We start from the raw sequence: 27,798 nt of genomic DNA, 5'->3' as shown, positions 1-27,798 counted from the left end.
ACTAGGGATCGAACTCAGGTCCTTGCGCTTGCGCAGCAGGCAGCGAAACCACTGAGCTAAATCCCCGGCCCTTCAGCTTTTTCTTTTAATGTTTCCTAGAACAGTGGTAATAGGTCAGGGTTCATTAGACCAGATACATCAATTGGAAGCAGTAGAATAACATTATATATGAAAATCTGAGTTTAGTGGGAGTGAATTTACAGCTATGACACAAGAAAACAACCACTAAACAATATGGCATAAACATTTGCTATGTTCTGAATGTTTCTTTCCTCCTAAAATTCATGTTAGACCCTAACCCCAGTGCAGTGCTATTGGAAGGAGAGGCCTTTGGGAAGTGATGAGGTCATGAAAGTGGATTCTTCAAGAATGGAATTAGTGCCATTGTAAAAGAGCCCCGAGGGCTGGGCATGGTGGTGCACAGCTGTAGCCACAGCACTTGGGAGGCAGAGGCAGGAGTAGTCTCAACACTTGGAGGAGGCAGAGGCAGGAGGATCACCATGAGTTCGAGTCCTGCCTGGGCTACAAAATGCGTTCAAGGCCAGCCTGAATAACACATGCAGACCTTGTCTCAAAAAAAAGAGCCCTGAGGGAGCTGGTTCACCTTTTCTGCCATGTAAGATGCAACATAGGCACCATCTTTGAGATAAAGGACAGGCCTCACTAGACACTGAATTGGCTGGCACCTTGACCTTGAATTTCTTAGACTCCAAACTGTGTGGCCAATAGATTTATACTGTTTATAAATTGCCCAGTCTAGGATATTTTGTCATACCAGTTTAATGGATTAAGACAACACTGTCATGTCAGCAAAATGCTATCACCTTTGGTTCTAAAGAAAAGGTCAGTTTGTTTGGGGATCTATGCCTTGCCTTTATCATCTCTTACCATCTCCCAAGTGCTGAGCATAGAGAAAAGAATCCTCTGTCTCTTCTTTGCCTGTAAGTACATTAACAAACCTAAAAATTAGGCATATTTAATTATGACAAATGGATATTTGTATTAGGTTGAACAGTGTCCCTCCAAAATTCCTATCCCCTGGAACCTCAAAATGTGACTTTATTTTTTAATGGGGTCTTAACAGATAGAATTAGTTAAGTGAAAGTAAGGCCACAATGGGTAGGATGAGACCTAATCCAATGACTGGGAACTTTATAAGAGGGAATTTAGACACAGACACATGGGGAAAATGCCCTGTGGTGATAGAGGCAGAGATTGGAGTGATTTGTCTTCAAGCCAAAGGACACCAAGTATTTCCAGCAACCAGAAGCAAGGAGAAGGCAAGGAAGGATCTTCCTTTAAAGAGTTTGCAAGGAGCATGATCCTACTGACACCTTGATTCCAGGTTTCTGGCCACCAAAACTCTAAGAGAATAAAATTTTAAGCCATCCAAAGTTTATGGGAATTTGTTACAGCAGCCCCAGGAAACTAATACCACATTGCAATGACATATGCAATTGGGCTTTGGGGAGCTGATTCATTTTAACCAAAATCTCCCAGCTGCTTTATAAACTTGAGTTTTAAATTATTAATCTACAGAGGGAAATAGCGGACAGGATAATAGGAATTGCTTCAGGGAGCACCAACCTGCTATACAGGACTAAATTATAAATCAGAAAGGAGAAAGAGAAACTAATATTTATTAAGCATCTGATATATTTCAGGTACCAAATGTGTCACAATACATGTAAGATTATAAGTGTGATAAGGGCTTTAAAGAGAGATTTAGTGTGGCATATAAGTAGGTAAATTGAGGATGTCAAGGAGATAAAGGAAAAAGACGCTGGGGGAATAGATTGAGAGGAATAATAGGAATTAATAAAGGGAAGAACAAATGAGTGTGTGATAGGTACAAGAGTCTCACACATTTAAAAAACTGAAAGAAGGCTGGGGATTTAGCTCAGTGGTGCTGTTGCCTGCCTTGTAAGCGCAAGGTCCTGAATTCCATCCCCAGTACAAAAAAAAAAAAAAAAAATCAAAGAACTGAAAGAAAGACCATGTGCTTTGGGATAGGGAGGGATTGTACAGCTGTGAAAGGAGAGAAAGTAGGGGTGACACATGCAAAGCCTCCTCAATGTTGTGGACATGAGGAGGTGTTAAAGGTTGCTATGCAAAAGGAGCAACATGATTAGATTTACATTTTTAAAACAGATCACCCCAGCTGACTTGTGGAGTACAGACAGCTGGAGGAAAAGGAGAATTTGATGACAGCAGAGGGCCCAGGGATTCAGAATGGACACTTCACACCTAAGCAGACACTGGCCAGCCTGCCCACAAGGGACGGAAGGATGTCAAGCCCCACAGGTCACCGAAACCACGCCCTTCCCCACGGACCCAATCCTCCTCTTAGAGAGAGGTAAGGTTGAGTGATTGCTTGAGTTAAACAAGAAGAGAAAGGGTAACCATTATTGAGATCATTGGATTGGGTTTAAATTATGGTTTTGTAATAAATTTTTACATTCAAATGATGGGAATTAATAAGATCAGATCCACACTGGGATATAATAGAGTAACATTCTACTTATTCATCTGAATGTAGTGAGAGTAAATTTATAAACTCTAACATAGATGACAAGCCTCCACAATAGACAAAAAGCATTCTTTCAGGTCAGAAAATGCACATCTAAGGTACTCTTTGTGAAGGCCTCAGTGCTCTTTGTGTGGATGTACTATAATTTAACTACTTTCTTATTTATTAGGAAACAATCACCCTGTGGTATTTTGCCATTACACCAGCACCTTATGCATATATCCATGTATACTTCTAAGAGATTTTTCAAAGGACAGTCTTGCTAGGAGGATTTCCAGGTCTAAAAGGAAGCATATTTAGACACTGGCAAGTCAATTTCCTAAAAGATTTTTCTGATACCTAATTCTATCAACACATTATATCTTAACAAAAATTTTTTTTCTGTCAGAGTATGGTGCACATCACATTGTCACACATTACTTTATTTTTTAAAAGGTTTTTATACAGAGTCTGCCAAAAAAATATGTATACACACTTCAGTAAAAGAAAAATAGTATGATTTTTAAAAATAGTGTTACACTCGTATGAAGAACCTTTGAGAATGTGCTATATCACAGAAAACCCATTACACTGCAGGCCCTTAGAGAAGAAATTGAAAATGGTTGTGCAGCAATCTCAATGACAAAGGTTACCTAAGCAGCAGTTCATCACTAAATAAATAGTAGAAGCTAATAGCTACCACTTTAAGCACACCTTGTAATTGTAGAGGACAAAGGTAACTTGTACTAATCTCATGATGTCTCAATAAATTTAGTATTAAAATATTTATACAAGTTTTTCTTCTCTTGAAGTGTGTATATATTTTTGGGGAAAATCTTGCATGTTTCAGGGAATGAAGAAAATTTCTTTCCCTTAACATATCGAGGAAAACATTGTAAATATTTGAGTGAAATGTGTGGGTAAGCTGCTCAGGGTGAGGAAAGATTATAACTGGGAAATGGTTAGGTATGTTAGTCAGCTTTCTATTACTATAACAAAATACCCAAGATAATCAACTTAAAAACAGGAAAGGGTTATTTTGGGTCAAAGTTTTGGAAGTTTCAGTAGTGGTGGGTTGTACCATTAGTTTGGGGCCTATAATGAGACAGCACATCATGGTCAGAGCATGTGATATGTGGCAGAGGAAGCTGCTCACCTCATGGTATCCTGGAAGGAAAGTGAAGAAGAAGGGGCTAGGCTTCCAAACATTCCCAACTACCACTCTTCAAGGTTCCTCCACCTTCAATAATGCCATGGGCTGGGGATCAAGCCTTTAACACATGAACCTTTGGGGAACTTTCATGATCCAAACTAGATGAATAGCTACCTAGGGATGTTGGGCATTTTGCTCTGCAGAGCTTGCATTTCAGAATAAGTCCTGAGACAGAATAGAATGACAGCAGGGAAAAGCAATTGGAGTCAGCAGATGGGATGGGGACTCTAAAAGGAAGGCTCCAGAAGCCAGTGACCCTGAAGCTGGCAGGGAAAGACAGAGAAGTAAATCCCAGCACTGCAAAGTAGAAAGGGATTTTGGAAGCGAACCTATCATTTCTTAGAGTTCATAAAATTCCATTCTTTTTGTGTCAATTTTGCCTCACATATGTATTGAACCTCTTATTAGAGATGTGAGATGATTAATTCTGGCCTTTCTCCCAGGAAGGCAGCTGTGCAGCTTTCATGAGCTGCTGCAACACAGTGAGGAAAAGCCAGGAGAGCCAATTTCTGATGGCAAGAGTTGAAGAAGGTAAGGAGAGGTTGCCCCTGCTGTGCAAAAAGGCACATAGGGCACATGGCTCCAGGTAGAGCTTTAGATAACAAATCTAAATTTGTTTTTATCCTCACTTCAAAACTCTTGTAAGAAAAGTGTGAGAGGGTGGGAGGATCATTTCAGTGTGAGGCCGAGTTCCAAGATTTTAGTCTCACCTTTGCAAAGGGGTCTGGTGATCTTTGAAGATAGTTCCTGAAAAGTTTAGGAATTGTGCCAAGAACAAAGACAGCTGGGTGTCACCAGATAATGAAATTAGGATAATGGGAGAAACCCCGTGGCAAATGTGATAGACGCTGTGAAAAACCCTGCACAAGGTAAGAGCGGAGAGGGCATTCCCTCTGCCTAGGAGCATCAGGAAGTCTTCACAGAGAATGTCATACTTGAGCTGGATGTGAAAGATGAGTAGCAGATCACCATGAAGGCTAGTATATGGGATAGGGTATTGGTTTCCTAGGACTGCAGTAACAAGTGACCACAAACTGGGTGGCTTACAGCAACATAAATTTATTCCCTTATGTTCTGAAGGCTAAACATCAGAAATCAAGTTGTTCACAGAATGTCCATGCTCCCTCTGGAAGTCCTAGAGGAGATTCTGTCCTTTGCCTCTGTCAGCTTCCTTGGTTTGTGCCTGGATCACTCCAATCTCTGCCTCTGTGTTCTCTTGAACTCCCTTGTGTCTGTGTCTTCTCCTCTGTCTCCTATTAAAGATATTTGCCATTGGATTTAGGGTTAAAGTGAATAATCCAGGATTATATGAATTTAAGATCTCTAAATTAATTACATCTGGGAAGACCTTCTTTCCAAATAAAGTCACATTCACAAATAAGAACCAAGAGAGATTATGTAAAGGTGCAGATTTCCAATGATGAATGTCATTATATTGTATACCTAAAATGTACCAATAAAATTAATTTTAAAAAAAGAATAAAGTCACATTCACAACTTAGGTTGTGGCCATACTTTTGGGTGGTCACCATTCAGTCCACAACAGGAGGCACTCTGTGTAGAGGTTGTCTGTGATGATCCAAACTTCTTAGCAAAGGACCATCAGCGATAAGGTTTGGACTTTTATCTCCCACCACCAACCATTTTCTCTGACCTTGAGGTGTGACTGCTTTCATTTCCACAAATGACGGCATTTTTTCCTGTCTCTGTGTCTCCATGCAGTTCCTTTTTTACTTTTTGTTTGTTTTTAAATTTTATTTTGTTGTGGTTTTATTTTTTGTAGTGCTGGAGATTGAATCTAAGGCCTCATGCATGCAAGGCAAGCATTCTACCACTAAACTACACCCCAGGCCCCTGTTTCCATTTTAATCAAGTTGGATGCTGGAAGGGAAATCAACAGGATGAATGGTTATTGGGAACAAGATTAGAGAATAAGAACAGGCACTTTCACTTCAAATGTTCATATTTTATCAATAAAAGCTTCTTTTGAACAATTTGGCTATACTTTGGAGGATTCTTTATTATTTTTGCCTCTATATAAGTAGCAGTTAGAAGATTTATTTGTAGGAAATCTCAAAGTTCCTCTCTGAAATTTTCTTTCATGACTATTCATGAATAGCAGCTACTCTCAAAGTTGCTCACTTCTGAGTGAACAATAAGTTTGCCTCTCTGCACAAAAATGTCCTAGCAGTTTATTTTGTTTTATATCTCAGGAAAAGGAAGTGGGATGGAATGAGCTGGATGTGCATACAGTTGCAGATAACTTGTTTTAGAAGCTCTCAGTTGACTGAGGAACAGCCACTGATGAGGAGAAATGCCTGAATTTCAATGGGGAGCTCAACATGAAGTGAATGACAAAGACGCCAGCTACAGATTAATGTATTCATATCTTTGTTTTATTGCTTCATTGCAATTAAAACCTAACATGGCTTATGAAAATATACAAACAAATATCATCTGCCTTGGATTTGTGCCTGGCATGCTGTGAGATTGTGGAGAGATATGATTGACATCATGCATATTATATTACGATGGGGGGAGACTTTAATATGGAATCTGGAGGTGATAAAAATGTAAATGTATCATCACAAAGGCAGACAAAAAGAGTATTGCATGTTAAAGATCATAAACAACCAGGAAAAATTAAGGGAAGGGAGGCAAAAGAGGCCATGGGAAGACACATAGAGGTGATAGAATATGTGGTGCACAGTCAAAGAGACACAAGCAGGAGTGGTTCAGAGACAGATAGAAGAAGAAGTTACTCTTCTTCTACAAATTCTTTTGCTTTTAACATATATGAAACACTATCACCAAGAGCCAGGTGTAATCTCAGCTCTCTATGAAGGTGAGCCAGGAGGATTGAAAGTTTGAGCCCAGCCTGTGCAACTTAGAGACCTTATCTCAAAGTAAAACAATAAATAAATAAATAAATAAATAAATAAATAAATAAATAAATAGAGATTGGGGTGTAGCTCAGTTCAGAGGCCAGGGTTCAATCTCTAGTACAAAACAAACAAAAACAAAACAAAACAAAGCCACCACAGTACCACCACCACTGACAACCCACTATCATTGCTGTCCAAACTGACCCAATAACCTCTCCCTGGGGTGCCCAGGATTCTTGCCTTTCTGTGTCTGGAAACTTGTCTACATCCTATTCCCACCAGAGCACAGAGCCCAACTTACCCTTAAGAGGAGGAAGGAGGGAAAAAAAAAAAAAGAAATGGCTCCCTAGATTCCCCTCTGTATCTACTGCAGGTGCCAATTTTTCTAGGGTTGGGCTGTGAGCAAAACCTATAGGTAGGAGCAAGCTGATCCTTGCTCTCCTTTGTGCCCAGAAGCCCTAGTTCCAAGGACTGGCCTCTGCATTCTGTGGGTGACCCAGTGTTTGGGAGGATGAACAGTGAAAGCACTCATGGGCCTGTGGCTCCACCTCATGGCTGGCTCTAACCTGAGAGTGGGAGCAGAAGGGCTGAACCTGTTTGTGTGAAAGGCACTGGTCACACACAGCATACCACAGCTGAGGTTTGAGGGGAATATTTTTCTGAGGACTCAAACAGACCTTAGTCTTCAGCCTATCTTGCAATTTCTACCTCTTTGAATAAAGGCAAATCCTTTGTGATACTGCCTACATCCTGGAATTATTGTAAGGACAAATGGGGTACATATCTTTCTTCTTGTTTTCATTTATTCATTCAACAAACCTTTGAGGTACCATAGCAGGCAGAGTCCTAAGATGATTCTCAATGACTCATTCTTTGTGTTTCCTTCCACTGTGGGCAGGACCTGAAAATATGATGAATGCTGCACCTGTGATTGGATTGGGCTTTATGGCAAAGGTTAAAAGCTTTGCAAATCAGTTGATTTTGAGCTAATCAAAAGGGCAATTATCTTGGATGAGTCTAAATCAAATGAAAGCTCTGAAAGTGTCAGAAAGAGCCTCTTGCTTGCTTTGCAGCAAGTCACTATTGCTCTATAGTGGCAGGGAAATGGATTCTGCCAACAACCATATAAAGTCCTTGAGCCTCGGATGAGATCCTGTCTCTTGGTGGTTGACATCTTGAATACAGGTCACCTAAGAAGATGACCAAGTTATGCCATGCCTGACTCCTAATCCATGGGAACTACGAGATAATACATTTTTGTTATTCCAAGCTTGCTGCATTCTCGTTAACTTATGATAGCAGCATCATGCCAAGTAGTGGGGATATAACAGTCCGTGAGGCAAGCACAATCCTGCCCTTCTAGGGACACAAATGAGGACATAGATGACTATATATTTTCAGACAGATATGCTAACTGAAGGAGTTTGAATTACCCCCTCATCAGTGAGCTTGGTTCTTTCTGCCTTTGTGGTTACAGAAAAGGGTAACAGAACATGCCATTTGGGGAAGGAAGAGGCTATGACATTAGAGCAATCCCTCCTGGGAAAGGAGAGAAGGGGAAACAAAGCCTGTTTGGTTCAAAGAAGAGAGGCAGAGAAAGGTGGAGGGGGCAACCCACCTGGGCTTGTTTACCTCCACATTCTTCCATTCCAGAGTTGAGGGAGGGAGAGAGACCTTCAATAACCTGGAAAGTTCTGGGGAGATCTTGACGTGTAGGATTTTGTTCCTGTCATCTCTGGGGAAATGCTAGGTAAACTCCAAGTGTCCTTTGAAAGGTGCTGAATGAAAACACCCTGCTTAGACTTTAAGTTGGAAATAGATCTAGGCAGAGAGAAGACCAGATGTAGTGTCCCCTCCCTGCTTCTGCTCCATGGCTTAACTTGCAAACTTCTGAGCATCCAGCTCATTCTGCCCACTTCTCCTACGACATAAAACAAAAAGCCCTTTAGAGCATTTGTGTGCTCTGAGGCAAACTCACAATTACTCAGAAGTGGACAACTTTTGTTTGTTTGTTTTTTGAGACAGGGTCTCACTATGTAGTTCAGACTGGCCTTGAATTTACAGCAATCCTCCTGCTTCAGCCTTCTAAGTGCTGGGATTACAGGCATGTGCCACCAGGCCAAGGAAAAGTGAACAATTTTTTTTTTTGGTACCAGGGATTAAGTGAACAACTTTTGAGAGCAGCTGCTGTTTATGAGTAAACATGAAATCAAACTTCAGAGGGGAATGCTTCACTTTTCATGCAATAAAAGGTTTTAAACCAGAAAAGAATAGGATACTTTCAATTAGCCAGATCAAATATTTTCTCTCACCAGTGTGATGGTGGCTTGGTGGCTTGAAAGCAAGATCAGTCCTCTACTAACAAAGAAAGCTGCATTTTTATTTGTGTGTACATTTTGTGAGCATCTGGCTATAGTTAGACTACAACTGGTTCCAGTATAAGCTGTACCTTAGAGCAGTGGTTCTCAGCAAATGCAATTTGTTTCTGGGGAAAGTGGTTGTCAAAATGAGGGGCCTGCTACTGGCATCTAGTGGATAGAGGTCACTGATGCTGCTAAACACTCTATAGTGCCCTGCCAACCCTCCTCAATTAAAAAAAAAATCCTGTCCTGTCCAGAATGCCCACGGTGCTGCTGCTGGGAAGTGTTGCTTGAGAGAAAGCATGTGTTTCGAAGGGGACATGGAGGAGGAATACCTACACAGATGTAAGGGACAGAGAAGTAAGGGTACAAAGAGAAGGATGAGCATGAATGGAAGCTTGTCATGTATGTGGAACACTGGAGGTGACTGAGAGATAGGAGATGTCTGCAGGTGTGAGCTGAGGTCAGGGAGGATCACTGAGGCATACACAGATTCTGAACTTCATCCTGAAGTCCTAGGGAAGACACTGCCAGATTTTAAGCAAGGCTGCCACAGAAGAAGGTTTTCCCTTTACAGTTTACAAGGGAATTTCAAATGTTCCTCACCAGAACTTCATAACCCTTAGCAAGGAAGGTAGCAAGGCTTTTATTATATCTATTTTAAAATTGCATTCTTTTTGGGGGGTACTGGGGATCAAACTCAGGACCCTGTGCTTTCGAGGCAGGCAGCGGCACCACTGAGCTAAATCCCCAGCCCTTTGCATTCTTTATTTCTTCACCTTTCTCACCATGTAAGGGGAAATAAATTGCCCTTCTGTCTATGACAGGAGGAAATACCAGGGGAACGAGAAATGAAGAGATGTGTTCCAGCCTTCTACACACAGAAGGGGCCAAGTATCTTAATTGCCTTATTCTTACACCCACCACTGATGGGTTATTCTTGCTCTGATTATTTTCCCTTTTATGAACCTTGACTATACTTCAGCTACTTAGAATTACATAATTAAATGAAATTCTGCTCCAACAACTGTCTGCACATGAATTGTTGTGGTTATAACTTTAAATAGAAATGGGCTGTAAGAAAAGTTCACCTATGTACAGGAAGTATTACGACTATGGTAATATTATTGGCTGATGAAAAGTAATGAGAAATATAGTTAATGGACTGTGCGACCTCACTGAAACCAAATGTTGGTAAATTATGTAAGTGTGGAAAGATGAGCACACAGGATGTTAATAAATGGATCAGTATAAATACTGGTATACATTTAGTATAGCATGCTTAGAGCATCTTGTTTAAAGTATGGCTTGTTTATATCACTTAATTTCAGAGTGTTTCCTATTCATAGTCCATAAACTGCACTGCATTTGTAGTGTGCTGACTTTTCTGGGAGGCGTGATAAACCTTCTTAGTAGACTCTTTATTCATAATGCCTCTAAGTATGCTGGAGTGAAGGTGCATCATTTGTCTTCTGTTCCGCAGGTGGTGAGGAGGGCGATTCTGTGAATAAACAGCATATTTATTGGTCAAGGGCAATGGTTGCTTAGTAACTTCCCTGATTTATCCAGAAAAGATTTGCCAACAAATCCAAATTAAATTGAAGACTAGAATAAATTGAAGAAACGATTTTCATTACCACATTTAGTATTTAACATTAGTGACTACACGAATGATTTGTTTTCCACATTGTGGTAGTGTTATGGCTCGTGTCTAGATGTCCCCCCAAAGCCTCATGTGGTCATAGGTGGGGCTTTTTCAGAGGTGGCTAGATCTAGAGTGTGTGATGTTGGAATTGATTCATGCTGCAATGCTAGGATCAAGGGCACTAGGATTAAGGGCATGAGTGCTGTCTGCCCCAAGTAGCCTGGATGAGATATAAGGGATAGAAAGAACTGTGGTTGTCCCTTGTTGCTTTGCTACCTTCTGCCTGCCATGAACTGTTTCTCCTCTGCAATTCCTGTCCGCCACACCACCCTACCTTGGAGCCAGCTAACTATGGACTGAAACCTGTACAAACTGTGAGCAAAATAAACCTTGTTTTTCTCTCTCTCTCTCTTTTTTTTTTTGGTACTGGGGACTGAACTCAGGACCTTGTGTTTGCAAGGTGAGCAGTGGCACCACTGAGCTAAATCCCCAGCTCAAGCTTTTGTCTTTTAACTTTGGGTATTTTATCTCAGCAGTGAGTAAAAGTAACTAAGACAGAATTTGGTACCAGAGAAGTGGGGTTGCTGCTGTGACTGTACTTGACCATGTGGTTAAGGAGCCTTTGGAGCTGGCTTGTGGGAAGGGGAAGAGTTAGGAAAGATTTGGGTCTAGTTTTCTAAACTGTGCATGATTTTGTGATACTCTTGAACTCCAGAACCTTCAGTTTTCAAGCCTCCCTATTTTCAAAATCAGACCCTGTCAAATCTGTCTGTTTTTCTTCCCCTCATTTGAGAGCCCAATATGAAATTAGTGTAGTGGCCACACCTGGGGTCCAGTTACTTCTCATTTAGGATGCTCATTTTTATTTTTCATTGTTTAGAATGCTCATTTTTAAGAGCATAATGTTTCTTCCCTTTTCCAACCCAGTTGCTTCCTGTATCCAGAATGCTATACCCCTCTACCTGGAAAATTCCTCTGAGTCTTTGAAGAATCACTTCACATAATGTGTTGGTTGGGGATATAGACAAAATGCACTTGTGAAAAACACAGACCTGAGGAGTAAGAAACAAGAATCTTGTCTCTTTTCTTTTTTTTGGACCAGGGATCGAACTCAGGACCTTGCACTTGTGAGGCAGGCGCAGTGCCACTGAGCTAAATCCCCGGCCCCAAAACTCTTGTCCCTTAACCTGTATGTGAATGTAAGTTTGGCACTTGTATGATTCATTTGGAAACCCCTGGAAGTTTTTAATTGTTACTGACTCTTTACGTGGCTAGAATTATGACTTACAAATATAAGAACTGTAAGGCAGCTGTCTTCACTATGAATCTGTAGAGGATGGAGAGGAAGAAGTCCATGGAAACAGGACAGGACAACCAATCCATATGGAGGAGTAGAGATGAAAGATGAAGAGTCTCAGAACCTTCCCAGGCCTATGCTTCAGTTTCTTTGCTACATTCCTTATAACAAACCCTTACGTTTTTATTTCTATCCTGCTGTCACAATTTATAGTGCACTATGCTCCCTTGATTGTAAATCACTTCTCTTGGTGAGATGTGTCTTCTTTCATGTTTGGTCTTCATTTTCTTACACACATCTCCACTACTGAGCAGCATTCCATTTTCCTGTTGATGGATGTTTGGGTTATTTCTTTTTTCTTATTTCAAAGAAACCTTCTAAGAATATTCTTATATGCATCTACAATTGCATGTAAGTAAATAATTTTAGGGCATATAAATAGGAGCATAAATGTCAACTTAGAGGTGATATAAATATTTAAAAGATAATGTCAAATTATTTTCTTAAGTTGTAACAGTTTATACTCGAGCCATCATTAATAATACATTATGATAACTGATACTAAATATTTATGCTATGCCAGGCAGTTATCACCAATAGAGTTTTTGTGTTCCCACCTAGCGTTAAACACTATGTGATCCCAATACATTATATTTGTAATATATGGTTGGATTCAGACAGTAAATATTTTATTTGTACAACCAGGCACAGTGGTGCATGCCTAAAATCCCAGCTACTCAGGAAGCTGAGGCTGGAGGATTATAAATTCAAGGCCAGCCTGGGCAACTTAGTGAGACCCTATCTTAAAATAAAACTTAAAAATAGGACTGAGGATGTATCTCAGTGGTAGAGCACTTGCTTAGCACACACATAGCCTTGGGTTCAATCTCCAGTATCAAAGTAAAATAAAATTTTATTATTTTTAGTTCTTTGGAAATTGTCAAATCCCAATAGCAAAAGGACTTGAAGTAGGGCTTTTTTTGTTTGGACAAGGTTAATAAGCATGTCAAATTCTTTAAAAATTATTAGTCTCTTCAAATGTCTCCCTTTTGGTATCAATTTGGACATTTAAAATTTTCTACTAGTACATATATGCAGTACATAATAATTACATTCATTGTGGGGGGGTTGGTACATGTTCATAACACATCTTAATTCTTTTTATGTTCCCTTCCTTTGTTCTTCCTCCTTCCCCCCTCCCTCCACATCTCTTGATTCCTGGGGGGGGGTTCCCCAGAAATTTATCTTTTTTAATCTACTTTGTCAAAAACTCATCTTATTATTTTAAAATTGGTTGTGTTTGTAGTTATTTTTCCTTTCCTACTCTGCAATTTAGCTGGTTCTTTTCTAATGTTTCCCTTTTTGTCTACTGTTTTCTTGATTAGTTTTGCTAGTTCTTTTTTTAAAAAGCAGCTTTAGTTTCATTGATGTTTGCTAGTGTATAATTATTGTCAATGTTCTGTTTAACCTCTGCCTTTATTTTTATTGGTTTCTTTCTTCTGAGTTCTTTGAGTGTGACCTGTTATACTTGGTTTCTGACATCTTAAGCTATTTGTTTTCTGTATTTGGGGTCTGCTTGTTTATTTTCTTATTTTTCTGCTTGGAACAAACTTCCCTAGACAGTTCCACAGATGTCCTGTAATGACACCTTCTCAGCCCAGCTTTGCCTGCAACTTGCAACTCCTCCTTCCTCTACACAACCCTTCCCAGCTTTGTTTTCTCCATAGCATTTATTGCCATTAAATATAGCATATATTATTTATTGCCTAGTCTCTCCATTAGAATGTGAGTTTTTAAAATTTTAGTAAATTTGAAAAAAAATTTTTAGTAAATTTGTAGAATTGTTCAAACTTGATTTAGTGCATTGTCATTGCCCCCAAAACCTTCTTTGTACCCTTTTACCATTAATGTCTGCTCTACCCTAGTCTAAGGGAATCACAGCTCTGCTTTTGTCTCTATAAAATTTGGAAAATAAGTTGTTTTTTGTTTTTTGCAGTGCTGGGGATTGAACCCAAGGCTCCAACATGCTAGGCAAGTGCTCTACACCCTCAGCTCCAAAACAGCGATTTTTAACTGCTTTGTTCACTGCTATACACCTAGCATTTAGAAAGCACCTGGCACTTCATAGTTACTGAATAAATGTTTGTTAAATAAAAATTTCAAATAATCCTCTTTTTTTTTTTTGCTTATATGATCTATCAGTTTCTAGAGATGTGTTAAAAATCTCCCAAAATAGGGCTGGGGTATATTTTAGTGGCAGATTGCTTGAGTACCCCCCCCACACACAGATCCAGAAATATTTGTTGTCTCATCTGTTTCTTTCTGTGATTCTGTCCTTTGATGCTTTATATATAGTCATGTGGTACATAAGGACATTTGGGTTGAGAATATACTGCATATACTGCAGTGGGCTCATGAGATTATAATAGAGCTAAAAAATTCCTTTTACCTAATGACATCTTAGCTGCCATAACATTATAGTGCAATGCATTACTCACATTTGTAGTGATACTGATGTAAACAAACCTGTGCTACCAGTCACAGAAAAGTGTAGCAATACAATTATGTAGATGATACTACTAGATAATGATAATAAACTACTATTCACTGGCCTAAGTACTTACTATATTAGCCTTTTTTTATTATTTCAGAGTATATACCTTCTACTTATAAAAAATAAGTTTACTTCTAGGGCAGAGAAGCTCAGCTGGTCCCAGCACCTGGAAGGAAGCTCCCCCACCGCCATCCCAAGCTTCTAGGGCACAGAAGCTGAGCGGGTCCCAGCACCTGGAAGGAAGCTCCCCTGCTGCCATCCCAAGCTCCTAGGGCAGAGAAGGTGAGATGAGTGGGTGCCAGAAGCACCCCCCCACCGTGGAAATGAGAAGACACATAAACAAGCCTCAAAAACAGACTTCCAGATCACCTCCAGCAACCCCAAAGGGAAACGAGATGGAACACTCTGATATTCAACCACCTGGACTCTCTGAACTGGCAACAAAAGAGGATCTGGCAAAAATGAAATCAGAAATAATTACTCAGATAACAGCAAAGATTTTGCTCATGGTGCAAGACATGATTAATAAATCTAGAGAGGACACAGATAAAAAAATAGAGGATCTGAGGAATATGATGGAATCCCAACATAGGAAACAAATGGAATCCATAAAACAGATACAAACAGATTTCCAAGAGATTAAAAACTCCATCAAAAGTCTGCGCAGCAGAAAGAACCAATGTGAGGATAGAATTTCACATACAGAAGATAAGATTGCAATTAGTGAGGAGGAAAAGAAAAATTGCTTTAAAATTGTGAGGGAACATGAGAAATCAATCCAGCGGCTGCTAGACAATGCAAAGAAGAATAACATAAGACTGATTGGAGTCAGTGAGGAAAGAGGAGAGGGTGCAGATGACATAAAAAAACTGTTCACAGAAGTGATGGCAGAAAACTTCCCAAGGAGGGGAAAAGAACTTGACATACAGATACGTGAGGCATATAGGACTCCAGCTAGCCTTAATCAAAAAAAATCTACACATAGGCATATAATAGTTAGGATTCCAGAAATCCAACAGAAGAATAAAATTCTGTAAGCAGTGAGAGAAAAGAAACAAATCACATACAAAGGAAAGTCCATCAGAATCACAGCAGACTTCTCAATGCAAACCCTCAAGGTAAGAAGAGCTTGGAGTGATGTATTTTAAGCCCTAAAGGAAAACAGCCTCCAACCCAGATTAATGTACCCTGCCAAACTATCTTTTAGAATTGATGGAGAAATAAGATACTTTCATGATAAAGAGCACCTCAGGAACTTCAAGAATACCAAACCGGCACTCCAAAAAATTTTAGACAATACCCTAGGAAAGGACAATGAGGATCACAACCCCAGGAAGCACAGCAGAATGAATCCATTGGTTGTGACAAATTAAACACAAAGGGGGAGAATCCAACAAAAAGAAAAAGTCATGACAAGGCTTTTAAAACTTTTGACTTCATCTCCCTAATGAGTATATAATTCAGTCTTGTTATTATACTGATTAGTATTTTTCTGATTCTAGAGTTGCACACCATTCCTTGTGCTATACTGGCTATTTATCATCTTCTTATGTCTACATTTTAATTGGGTTGTCTATTAATGAGCTCTAAGAATTCTTTATATATTCTGGTCATAGGTTATATGTATTGTAAATATGGTCTGTTTAAGGACTACTTTTCATTTTAATGATGTCATTTAAAGTTCTAAATTTTGATGGAATCTCATTTATCAGTTTTTTTTCTTTTATACATCATGTTTTTTATGTCCTAGGTATGCCTACCCTGAATTCATAAATATTTTCCCTTATAATTTCTTCTTAAAGTTTTATACTTTTAGGCTTTCTTATTTAGGTTCATAGATCCCTTCAAGTTATTTTCATGTATGGAAAAAAAGGGTTGAGATTAATTTTTTATGTACAGATACCAGGTGTTCTAGTGCTTTTTGCTGAAGACACTATCTCTTCTGCGGCTCTTGAATTGAGTTTATATTCTATAAAATGCTAACGTTAAATAATCTTTCAAAACTCAGCGGACCATATATGTGTGGTTCTATTTTTAGATTCTCTGTTTTATTCAAATGATCTATATGTCTTTCCTTACACCAACACTGCCTTGATTACTGTAGCTTTAGAAGAAGTCTTAAAATTGGGTGCTAAATGTCTTCCAACACTGTTTTTGTTTTTGGCTTTTCTGGGTCCTTTGTACTCCTACATAACTTTTAAATTTCAATATTCAGTTCTTCATTTATAGCAAGTATACACAGACCTGAATTTTTATATATACCTTGTGTTTTCTAATCCTGCTAGATTCAAGTACAAGTTCTAGGGGCTCCTAGAAATTTCTTAGTATTTTCTCTGTAGATGATCATTTCATCTACATATAAAGATTTTGTTTCTGCCATGCCAGTCTTATCCTAGTTGTGTCATTTTATTGCCAGACTGTTTTGGTTTAGACCTATGTTTCAAAGTCTAATGGACAGATGAAGAGTAGGCATATCTGCCCTTGTTCCCCACTTTAGGGAGAAAGCATTATATCGTCTCCATTCATAGAAGGAGTTTTTGTTGGAAGTATGGAGTACATGTCTTTGATCTGTTGAGAAGTTTCTGTTCTACTTCTAATCTCTTGATAGCTTTTACCATGAACAGCTGTAGAATTTAGTCCAATACTTTTTCTCCAACTAGTGACAGGATCATATGGCTTTCTCCTTTCCTCTGTTCAAATGATGACTTTTGGGGGTGGATCTTCCAATGCTGAACCAACACTGCCATCCCTATAACAAAACCACTTTCTACATCCTGCCAGATCTGACTTCTAAGAGTTTGTTTTGTTAAACAAATTTCTATCTATGTTCACACTTTTTTCTTCTATTATCTTTATCCAGTTTTAGGATTAGCACAATGTTGATTTCCCAAAATGAGGGGAGAAGTGTTCCTTCTTTTTTCTGCTTTAATTGTTTGATATAATTTATCAGTTAAAATGTTTATGAGCCTGCTGTTGTCATATAGGTAGGTTTTCAAGCTAGGAATATACTTTCTTTAATAGGTGCAATTCAAATTTTATATTTCCTCCAGAGTTAGTTTCATTAATTTGCCTTCCAAGGTACTTCTTAGAAGTTGTCAAATTTATTTCAAAAAAGATTTTTGTAATATGCTTTCTATAACCTTTTAAATTCTGTAAAATCTGTGGTAATGTCTCCTAGATCTTAATATTGTAATTTAAAAAATGTATAACTGATATTGTGTAACAGGAAGAAAAGGTCTAAAAGAGCAGGGGAATTAGGAGGGGTAGGGGAAGGGAAAAAAGGGAAAGGAAAAAATATGAGAAGAGGAAAAGAATGGAAACAAGGTCTTTGCAAATAGGGAAGGGTGGAGGGGGTGAAGGGAGGGCAAGGGAAGGGGAAAAAAAAATAAGAACCAAGAGACTCATGTAATGGTACAAGATCCCAATGATGAATATAACTGTATTGTATACCAAAAATGTACCAATAAAGTTAATGGAGAAAAAAAATAAGTTTACTGTAAGACAATGTTCTGTGTTTTGCCTGCTGCAGTCTTACCCTCTCAACTGCATGAAGAGGTTGCATCAAGTGAGGATGACTGATACCATCTAGGTTTGTGTAAGTCTACTCTGTGATGTTTGTACAATGACATGATCGCCTAACCATCCATTTCTCAGAATATATCTCTGTCATTATGGTACAGATAACTAGTTTTGGAGCTATTGTTGCTATATACAATATGTTCATGAGCGTTATGTCTTCTTGATCTGTTGGTTTTTTTGTTTGATATTTAACATCTTCTTTGTTATGGTTGAGATCTAATCCCCCTCCCCAGTCTCATGTGTTCAGAGATGGGGCTTTTAGAAGATGATGAAATCATGAGGGTTCTACTTTCATCAATGGGTTAATTCATTGATTAAATCATAATTTTGATGGCATTATTAGGATGTAGTAGAAACTTAGGAGGTGGGGCCTAGTTGAAGAGAGTGGGTCATGCAGCCTTGACCTTGGGGACTATATCTTATCCCAGGCCATTCCTCTGTCTCTGGCTCTCTTCTTTCTTCGCTCTTCTCTCTTTTTCCTGAGTGCCATAAGGTGAGCAGCTTTCCCTCTGCCATGCCCTTCTCTCATATGTTGTCTCAAGACTAAATGCAATAGAGCCAGCTGGCCACAGACTAAAACTTTTGCAACTGTGAGCCAAATTAAATCTTTCCTCCTTCAAGTTGTCACAGCAATAGAAAGCTGACTACCACAGTCTTTATAGTACTTTAACTTTAAATTCTATTTTAAAAATAAATTCTATTTAAAAATAAATAAAATTGCTGTCTTAATTATTTTTCAATTCTCATGACTTAATCTTTTTCTACTTCTTTAGATTTTACATGTCTAAATCTTTTAAGGTTTTAAATCTGTCTTTTATAGTTTATACATTACTGGATCTTATTAATTTTTTTTAAAAAAAGAAATTCTAAGAGTCTCTATTTTCTGATTGATAAGTTCAATATTTATATGTATTTCTCCCTGGTTTTGTCATATTATTTTGTATTTCCTATACTTCAATTTTTTGATTCATCTCTCCTTTCCAGGTTTCAAATAGGGAGATTGAATAAAACCTTTAATTATATTTATTTTACCTCCATAACTTTCTTAAATGGATTAAAATCTTCATTTTTTCCCCTCTTAGACACATATGACTGCACATCTTTATCTGCAGCCAACCCTGCTTTCCCTCCCAATACACTGTTATCCCCAGCTTTAGTTCTAGATTATAGTCACCCGGAGAAAGAAAAACATCCTCCCTCCCTCAGCCTGTCCTCCAGTACCAGATCACAACTACTTTCTCTTTCTCCCGTGGAGGGAAGAAAGGGAAATGTACCTTAAAGTCCTTGTAGCTCTCCACATTAATGCACTTTTTCTCTGAAACATTTATTACCATCAAACATTTTACTTATTTATTGTCTAGACTTCCTTATTAGAATGTGTCATGCCTGATCTGAGTATGTCTCTCTCAGTAAATATGTAGCTTTCAACAAACAATAGAAAACCACTAAAGGGCCATTCATGCTCAGTAAACAGAACAGATGGCCGTAAAGAAAATTTAAGACAGGACATACAACCTTCTCAGCACCGAAAAGCCTGGTTTTAACTACACAGGTGCACTGACCATCCTGGGAACTTTGACCCCAAGCATTCCATACCAGATTCCCCATTGCCAAAATCACCAATCTCCAATCTCCATCTCCAAACCCTATAAAAACTTAACTTTCCCTCTGGCCAGCTGCTGACATCTTTCTCTATCTCAGCTTGCCTGCACCCAGGCAGAATAAATCAAGCTCTTATTGCTCACACAAAGTCTATGTCCAAGTGGTTTTTCATATGCCATTTGTAACAAAATGTAAGTTCTTTTAATTTTAGTAAACTTATAAAATTTTCCCATTCAGTTTTCTTTTTTTTTTTTTTTTTTGGTACTGGCGATTGAACTCAGGACCTTGTGCTTGTGAGGCAGGTGCTGGAACCACTGAGCTAAATCCCTGGCCCTTCATTCAGTTTTCTTATGACTGGACTGGGCTGGAAGAGGCAGACAGCAGCCTTTGCTGGTTTGCTATCTTGAAATGATCCACTTTTTCTTAGGCGAGTGATATGGAGTGAATAATTTGTGCTCTCCAAATTCAGGTGTTGGTAGTATTTTGCAGATGTGATAGTATTAGCAGGTGGGTGGGGCCTTGGCAGGTTATTATGTCGTGAGAGTGGAGCTCTCATAATGGGATCAGTGCCCTTACAAGGAGAGCTTACTTTCTCTCTGCTCTGCACCAGGTGGAACACATGAGAAGATGGTGACTGCATTTGCTGACCTCTTGATTTTGGATTTCTCAGCCTCCAAAACTGTGGGAAATAAATGTCTGTTATTTAAGTTACCCAGTCTATCCTTTTTTTTTTTCTATAATAGCCCAAATAAGACAGCTAGTTGGAGTTGGTTCTTACTATTTGCAGCCACAGAGTCCTAAAATAACAAGTAAAATGATCATACTATGAAGATTAAATTGTATATTTTAACAGGATTAACTATATTTTAAAGAAAGGATCCTTTTTAGCAATATACAAAATAACACAGTAGGGATGTAAACATCAAAATCCATAATATGGGAAACTATAGGACAAATGGTCCATTAAAAAAAATAAATTTGGGGGCCGGGGATTTAGCTCAGTGGTTCCGGTGCCTGCCTTGCAAGCGCAAGGTCCTGAGTTCGATCCCCGGTACCAAAAAAAAAAAAAAAAAAAAAGTAATAAAAAAAATAAATTGGATGGAGAAATGAGGAAAGGGAGATAGAACCTTAAAAGCTGTATCAACCAATTTCAATAATTGTTTTAAATCTTAAAAATTGTTATGAATCAATGGAGGAAATCTGAATATTGACTGGATATTTGATAATGTTAAGAATTGTTAATATTTTATGCATGATGGTGACAGAAGTGATAGATAGTGATAACTAGCCATCTAGAAATGGTAATTCAATATATCCTATGAAGGAGAAGCATAAAGATGAGGAGTATACTTTAGACTGGGAGAGGGTCAAGGAAGGCCTGTTCGATGGAGTGACATTTAAGATAAATATGGTAGAAGCTACTGGGGAGGAAAGAGGAAAAGTGCATTCTAAATAGGAGGACAAATGTGGAAGTGTCTTCCGGAGTCCAGAAATCTAGCAACTAGGTGGATAATGAACATACTGATCAATATGGGAAGATTGGTGGAAAAGCAGATTTGAAGAGAAAGATCAAGTCTGAGCATTTTGTTGCATACCTGAAATCCCAGCACTCAAGAGGTTGAGGCAGGAGGACTGTGAATTTGAGGCCTGCCTGGCTATGCAGTAAGTTTTAGGCAGTTTGAGCTGCATAGTGAGACCCTTTCTGAAAACAAAAAACAAAATTATAACAACAAAATTAGTTTACTTTAAGATGCTCATGACAGGAGATATTTAAAGATGGTATCAGGAGGTAATTGGATATAGGTGTTTGAAGCTCAGAAAATAGATTAAGTTAAAGAGTGAAATTATAATTTGTTTTAATAAAAATTTCCTAAAATTATAGTAATTGAAGAAAATTGAGAAATTGATTACTAAATTTTGTGCCTATTCTAGCCAGGGGAAAATATCTCAGCATAACTTTAATTTAGTATTATTTTCCTTAAAAAAGAATAAAGCTTATTCTGTTGATGAATGCTCTTGAAGCCCCCAGGAGTCCCAGCTGGCACCCATGGTAGCTGTTCCAAAGAAAAAGAGGAAAAATGCTTATTTTGATTTAAAATGAAGTAACTAATGATGTGGGGAAGTATCTTGCCTTTATTTTATTCTCAGCATGATGGTTTTGTATGGTGAAAGATGAAGTGTTAGGGCTGAATATGAGTACTATGGGGGAAAATACGTGAGTGGATATGTCTGTATTACATAAAGAATGTTCAGGTGCTTAGTGGATAGGTTGCAAAAACCAAGATGGCACCTTAAAATATCTAGAGAATTCTCAATGTAAAAATAGAAAATGGTGACATCTACAAGGAGCTTTGGGTGTCTCAATATTAATACTTGGAAAACAAAGGTTATTGCAAGGGGATATGGCTGAAAACTTTTTTAGGTAACAGCAATGGTGGAAATATTTCAGGGGAGGAGAAGGTATGAGATCGTGAGGGGCTAGCAACATTAGAAATGAGGTATCTCTGGGACTGGGAAGGTAGCTCAGGGGCAAAGTGCCTGCCTGACAAGCACGAGGCCCTGAGTTTGATTCCTGGTACCAAAAAAAAAAAAAAAAGAAGAAAGAAATGAGATATCACTGCTTTGCCCTTATCCTTCAAATTACTATTTATTCTTCTCTGAGATCTCGGCTCAGATTCAAGGGGCCATTACCTGCAGCTGTCTTTTCCCTCTTCAGGTCATTTCTTCATTATGGGCTGGCACGCATTCCACACATTCTTCTATAGCATGTAATACCAATGTAATAAAATCATTAACTGTGCATAGAAGTGGGGACCTCAGGCACACATTGGATGAGCAAGAAATATAACAATTTGTACTTGAAGATCTCATTCAACCATAGTGGTAGAAACATCAATTTGAGGGCCAAATGGGTTCTATAGTTCTATAGGACCAAAGATCAAGAGCTGGAAGGAAGAAGAGGCAAAAGAAAGGTGGTGGAATCTCACCTTATCTTCAGTGTTGTCTACCCATGAAGCTGTCTTGTTAGAACACTGAAGTTTTATTTGATTCTATTTCCTTAGGCAACTTTGCTGTTAGACAATAACAGTCAGAGAAGAGCCTTTTGTGGTCCAGGCACCAGCTGTGGCGTAACAAATATAGACTATTTAAATGGAGAGAATATAAAAGAATGGAAGTAGCTAGAGAGAAAAAATACAGTTAATATTTTTTCTTTTTCTCTTTCTTTCTTTCTTTCTTTCTTTCTTTTTTTCTTTCTTTTCTTTTCTTTTTTTTTAGTACCGGGGATTGAACTCAGGACCTTGTGCTTTTGAGGCAGGTGGCAGCACCACTGAGCTAAATCCCTGGCCAATACAGTTAATATTTTAAAAATAGTAGTTCTAACATATATTTACTTTGTCTGGGAATATGAGTTAATGTTATATAGGAGAAATAATTTGCTAATCTTTTCTTGCCCCATAAGTCTAGGATGGAAGCTTAAACTTCTTTAAAAAATAGGTGTAATTCATGCTTGTCTAGCATATGCAAGGCCCTGGATTTGATCCCAATACATTGCTCACATGTGCACGCATGTGCACACACACACACAAAGACACACAAAGTTTACAAACATTATCCAAAAGGCAGAATCAACCCAAGTGTCCACTGATAGATCAATGGATAAACAAAATGTAGCATATACTTATGAGCTTTTTTTTTGGTACTGGGGATCAAACTCAGGTCCTTGCACTTGCGCAGCAGGCAGCGAAACCACTGAGCTAAATCCCCAGCCCCTTATGAGCTATTATTTAACATTAAAGAGGAAGGCAACTGTGATACATGCTGCAACATGGATAAAAGCTAAGGACATTATACCAAGTGAAATAGGCCAGTCACAAGACAGCTCAGTGAAGTACTCAGAGTAGTCAAATTCACAGATAGGAAGTAAAATGATGGTTGGAGGAATTGAGTTATTCTTTAATGAGTAGAGTTTCAGTTTTGTACACTGAAAAGAGTATGGAGAGATGGGTGTTGGTGATGGTTGCACAACAGTGGGAATGTACTGGATTCCACTGAACTATACACTTAAAAATGGTTAGAGTATTAAATTTAATGTCTCGCAAATTTTACTGCAACTAGAAAATACTACTAAGGAGTGGAGTTGTACCTCAGCAGCAAAGCATGTGCTTAGCAGGCTCAAAGTTCTAGCTTCAATCCCCAGCACAAAAAACCCAAAAAATTATCCATGATATTGTATAATCAGGTTTTTAAAAATCTCATTCCCATCAGCTAGAAGATAAGTTCTGTGAGTGAGACCTTATAGATCTTAGTCACTACTCTCTGCCCACCAGGGAGTACAGTTCCTAGCACATGGCAGCGGTTTTGTAGATATTTGTCAAATGAATAAATAGCCCTCAGTGGGATTTAGGGGCAGAGTATGCCTCAAGAAAGCAGTATCTCATATAATGAGTTACCTAGGAAACACTGGCAAAGGTTGCATGATTTGCTTCTGATAATATTCAGTTGTCATAGTGCTTGGGAATTTGTGAGCATATATCTTGATTAAATGCAGAAATAGAGGAAAAATAAGTATCGTATATACAAAACTTGAGCCTTTTAATTATAGAAAATAGAACAGGGAAAGAATGTAGAAGGGAAGTGGGAAAGATTTGTAGGAAGCTCAGAGGGAAAAAAGATGGCTCTAGGAAAACAAGCAATTGTGACTGAAGAGAATGTGAGTTAAAATTAAAAATCCATATGTCTTTTGACTCAGCAAGCTAATCCTGGGACCTATCCCACAGAGATAAAACCACAAATTCATATAAACACACATACATGGGTGTTATCGCAGCAGTGTTCATTGTGACAAAAAGCAGAATACAAAGTACATGGCTGAATAATTTATGGCATATTAACATCATGAATTATTATTTATCCACTAAAAAGAATGAATTAAATCTAAACCAAATGACTTGGAGAGATTTTCATGTGGTATTAAGTGAGAAAAGAAACATATAGAAAAGCATACATAATATGTTCTTTTAGAAAAAAAATGGTAAAATAAACAAATCCCCAATTCTCTGTATGTGATTTTCTTGAACATAGAGGAATGAGCACTTGGGTGGTGATCTGGCTTCTGATGTTGGAGGGAGGAAGAGGAGGAAAGGAAGGAGGAAATAAACCTGAGAAGAAAAAAGAAAAGCATCACATTGAAATAAAAAAGCATGCACAAGGTATATTTATGTAAAGTTACATGTAATACAGAAAATAATCTTCCTTGTGGTGATGGGGATTGAGCCCAAGGACCTCACACATGCTAGCATACGTGTGCCACTAAGCTATACTGACAGTCCTGAAAATACTTCAAGTAAAAAGTTGTCCAGGGCTGAATTTAGCTCAGCAGCACAGTGCCTTCCTGGCAAGCATGAGGTCCTGAATTTGATCCCTGATACAAAAAAAAAAAAAAGTTGTCCAGAAAAAAAATCAACTGCTTGCTTACTGTGGTCTGTTCACTTCAATTCCATTATTTCTGTGACTTACATGTGAATGGTAGAGGGATCACAGTCTTAAGCAACATTGACTACCAAGAGACATGAAGACTCTGATAATGGTCAGTTTCCCTTTTTCCTGACTGTGATGGAGGTAGTAAATTGGGGTTGGGGAATGTGGGGCAACTGACTTGCATATTGGGAACAAAATTGCTTGATTATAAAGATAGAAATGTAGTTGTTCCTGAGTATCTTACAAATGACTCTCAGTGGTAAAAACACAAGGGAAGGGTGTAGTCCTTTTCTTCTAAGGACCATACTGAGAGGTTGAAAGCATCCCATTGGCCAGACTCTAGTCATATGATCCCCATGTAGCTGCAAGGGAGGCTAGGAAATGTGGTCTCTGGCTGGCATAAAACTGGCCAAAACTTCCATTATTGAGGAAGACAGGATAATAGACATTAACTAAAAAACCACACAACTATATCCTTATAAACCTAAGAGGGAATGGTAAAATAAACTTCAAAGCATAAAATAGGAAGTCCTAATCCAGTCATGGAGGGTGGTGGGGGAGGTTTGGAAAGTTAACTTTTTCCTAAGAAAACGGTTTTGAGCAGCATCTGATGTTGGGAGCCATTCTACATATTTTAGGGAAAAATCATTTCATAATTAAATTATGATTAGGGCTGTCTGAGGCCTAGTCTTCTTGACTGCAGGCCAGCTATAGCATGTAGAAGCATAACTCCATTTTGCCTCTGGTCACAGTTGAGGCCTCAATTGTTCCATGATGCTGTGATGGTCAAGGGAAAGATTACATCAGCTGAAGACATCCTGGTTCTTTGAGAACCAAGTAGTAATACAAAAAGAGAAAGATTTCATCTGGAGAGGGACAAATTCCTTATCAGTTTAAACTCATTCCACCTACTGTTGTAAAAACATTTTTCTCATCTCACTGTTCTAATCAATTTAAGCTACTCTTGGACCTAAGATCCTCATCAGTATAAGATCCTCATTTTCATAGGAATACCACCACCCTCTGAGTCATCTGATACTCCCTATGAACTCAATAAATAGTGGCAAGCTTGGAGTGTCGCCTTTGTCTTTGCCCACTCTGAGGCACTGACGTCCTGCCCCCCCCTTAGTTTGAAATTATACAAGTCTCTATTGTCTTTTTTTCTTTAGCCCTTGCTGTCTCCCTTTCTAGGTAGTCAGAGGATTCATCACCCTCTGATAATCTGAAGGAGTTAACTAAATGAAGGAAGGAAAAAGGTTCTGGGAGGAGGAATAGTATACAAAGATTCCAAAATGGAAGGGATAAGGCATGTCTGAGGAATTGAATATTTACTTTAAAGAAATACATAAATTACCAGATATGATGGTGCATGGAATCCCAGCACTCAGGAGGCTGAGACAGGAGGATTGCTACAAATTCTAGGCATGCCTGGGCTACATAGTGAATTCAAGGCAAGCCTGAACTACATAATGAGACCCAGTCTCAAAAAATCTAGGAAGAGATAGAGATAGAGAGAGAGAGAGAGAGAGAGAGAGAGAGAGAGAGAGAGAGAGAGAGAGAAATTGATTCTTTCCAAAGATCCAAGGCTGACTAGTAAAATGTATTCCAATATGTGTGCCAACCCTAAAAGACATCATTTGTTTTTTGTGGCTTGGGCTGTGGTTTGTCTGGCAATCCAGAGAAAGCTGACAGTGGTTTGGGAAGCTCTAATTATTCCTCATGTAAGACCTGGGTAAATAGGTCTTTGTGTGTGTTGCCTCTGAAGAAGTTGGCAAAATTGGGTGCCTTGTTTGTGCTATTTATGACTTTAAATAACTTTAGGAATTAGCCCTATCATTTTGTCTACATTATGTGGAAAGGGAGTGGTTTCGAAAATCATTTGCAGTTCTGCCTTAAGGGAACATATTGACCGTTGGGTAATGGGCTCACCCTGGGGTGTGGGAGGTGAGAGCATGAGGAATGGTGACCCATTGAGCCTCATTTCCATGCAATGCACATGAAAATAAGTTTCATCACTTTATAGTTTCACCTCCTGTTAAAGCGCTCTTAAATGTGAATCATAGTAAACTGAGGTCCTCAAATTTGATACAACCCAATATAAAAAATTCATGAAATCTTTTTGCACTGCTTATTCTATGTTTTTTTTTCCAATTGAAACCAAGTAATTGTTTTTTAAAATTTCAATGTGCTTCTCTCCTTTGCTTTCCCAAGGATACAACCTTTACCTTAATCGGCTCTAGCCATATGACTGGCAGAGATGGAAATCTGATATGGGAGGAAAGCAGAGAGAAAGGCTTTTAATTGTGGGCATTTACAATCAGTATTAGGCAGCTGGGCTATTGTCTTGAATGCAAATTTTGCACAGGAGCATTTTTAGTATACCCAGAAACCAGGCTGTGGCACAGTGTACACTAGTGTGGTACACAAAAGGAAGATTACCAGATAAGATACAGGATGCCCATTTTACATTTGAATTTTAGATAAACAATAAATTTTTAGCGTGAGTATGTTCCAAATATCGCATGGAACACTGTTTATCTGATTCAAATGTAATTGGGCCCGTGTATGTGTGTGTGTGTGTGTGTGTGTGTGTGTGTGTGTGTGTGTGCATGTGTATTACTGGGGATTGGACCCAGAGAGTCCTGAGCTAAATACTGCTTTTTAATTTTTTTTTTT

General features: G+C 38.5%; 1 protein-coding gene across 23 annotated transcripts in view; it reads right to left on the bottom strand.

Moving 5' to 3' along the window:
• Nucleotides 1-764: 764 nt before the first annotated feature.
• The window catches only part of Gpalpp1 (GPALPP motifs containing 1), an 89,256-nt gene continuing 62,222 nt past the window's right edge, over nucleotides 765-27,798 (bottom strand). For 2 of the 23 annotated variants that reach the window (XR_015445884.1, XR_015445865.1), the window contains 5 exons: nucleotides 22,632-22,765; nucleotides 22,336-22,403; nucleotides 21,240-21,346; nucleotides 20,234-20,323; nucleotides 6,101-10,468 (listed from right to left, as the gene is read on the bottom strand). The gene's annotated coding sequence lies outside the window, so the exon portion shown is untranslated. Of the gene's footprint in view, nucleotides 4,976-6,100; nucleotides 10,469-11,900; nucleotides 12,236-20,233; nucleotides 20,324-21,239; nucleotides 21,347-22,335; nucleotides 22,404-22,631; nucleotides 22,787-24,220; nucleotides 24,804-27,798 lie in introns of those variants that run through there. The other 21 variants (XR_015445873.1, XR_015445876.1, XR_015445868.1 and 18 more) reach the window with 21 other exon arrangements.

This window comes from Heterocephalus glaber, unplaced genomic scaffold (assembly GCF_053883595.1).
Source record: "Heterocephalus glaber isolate CG9 unplaced genomic scaffold, H.glaber_assembly_v1.0 deba00001666, whole genome shotgun sequence".
NCBI lineage: Eukaryota > Metazoa > Chordata > Mammalia > Rodentia > Bathyergidae > Heterocephalus > Heterocephalus glaber.
This window is presented reverse-complemented; position numbering and strand designations above follow the sequence as displayed.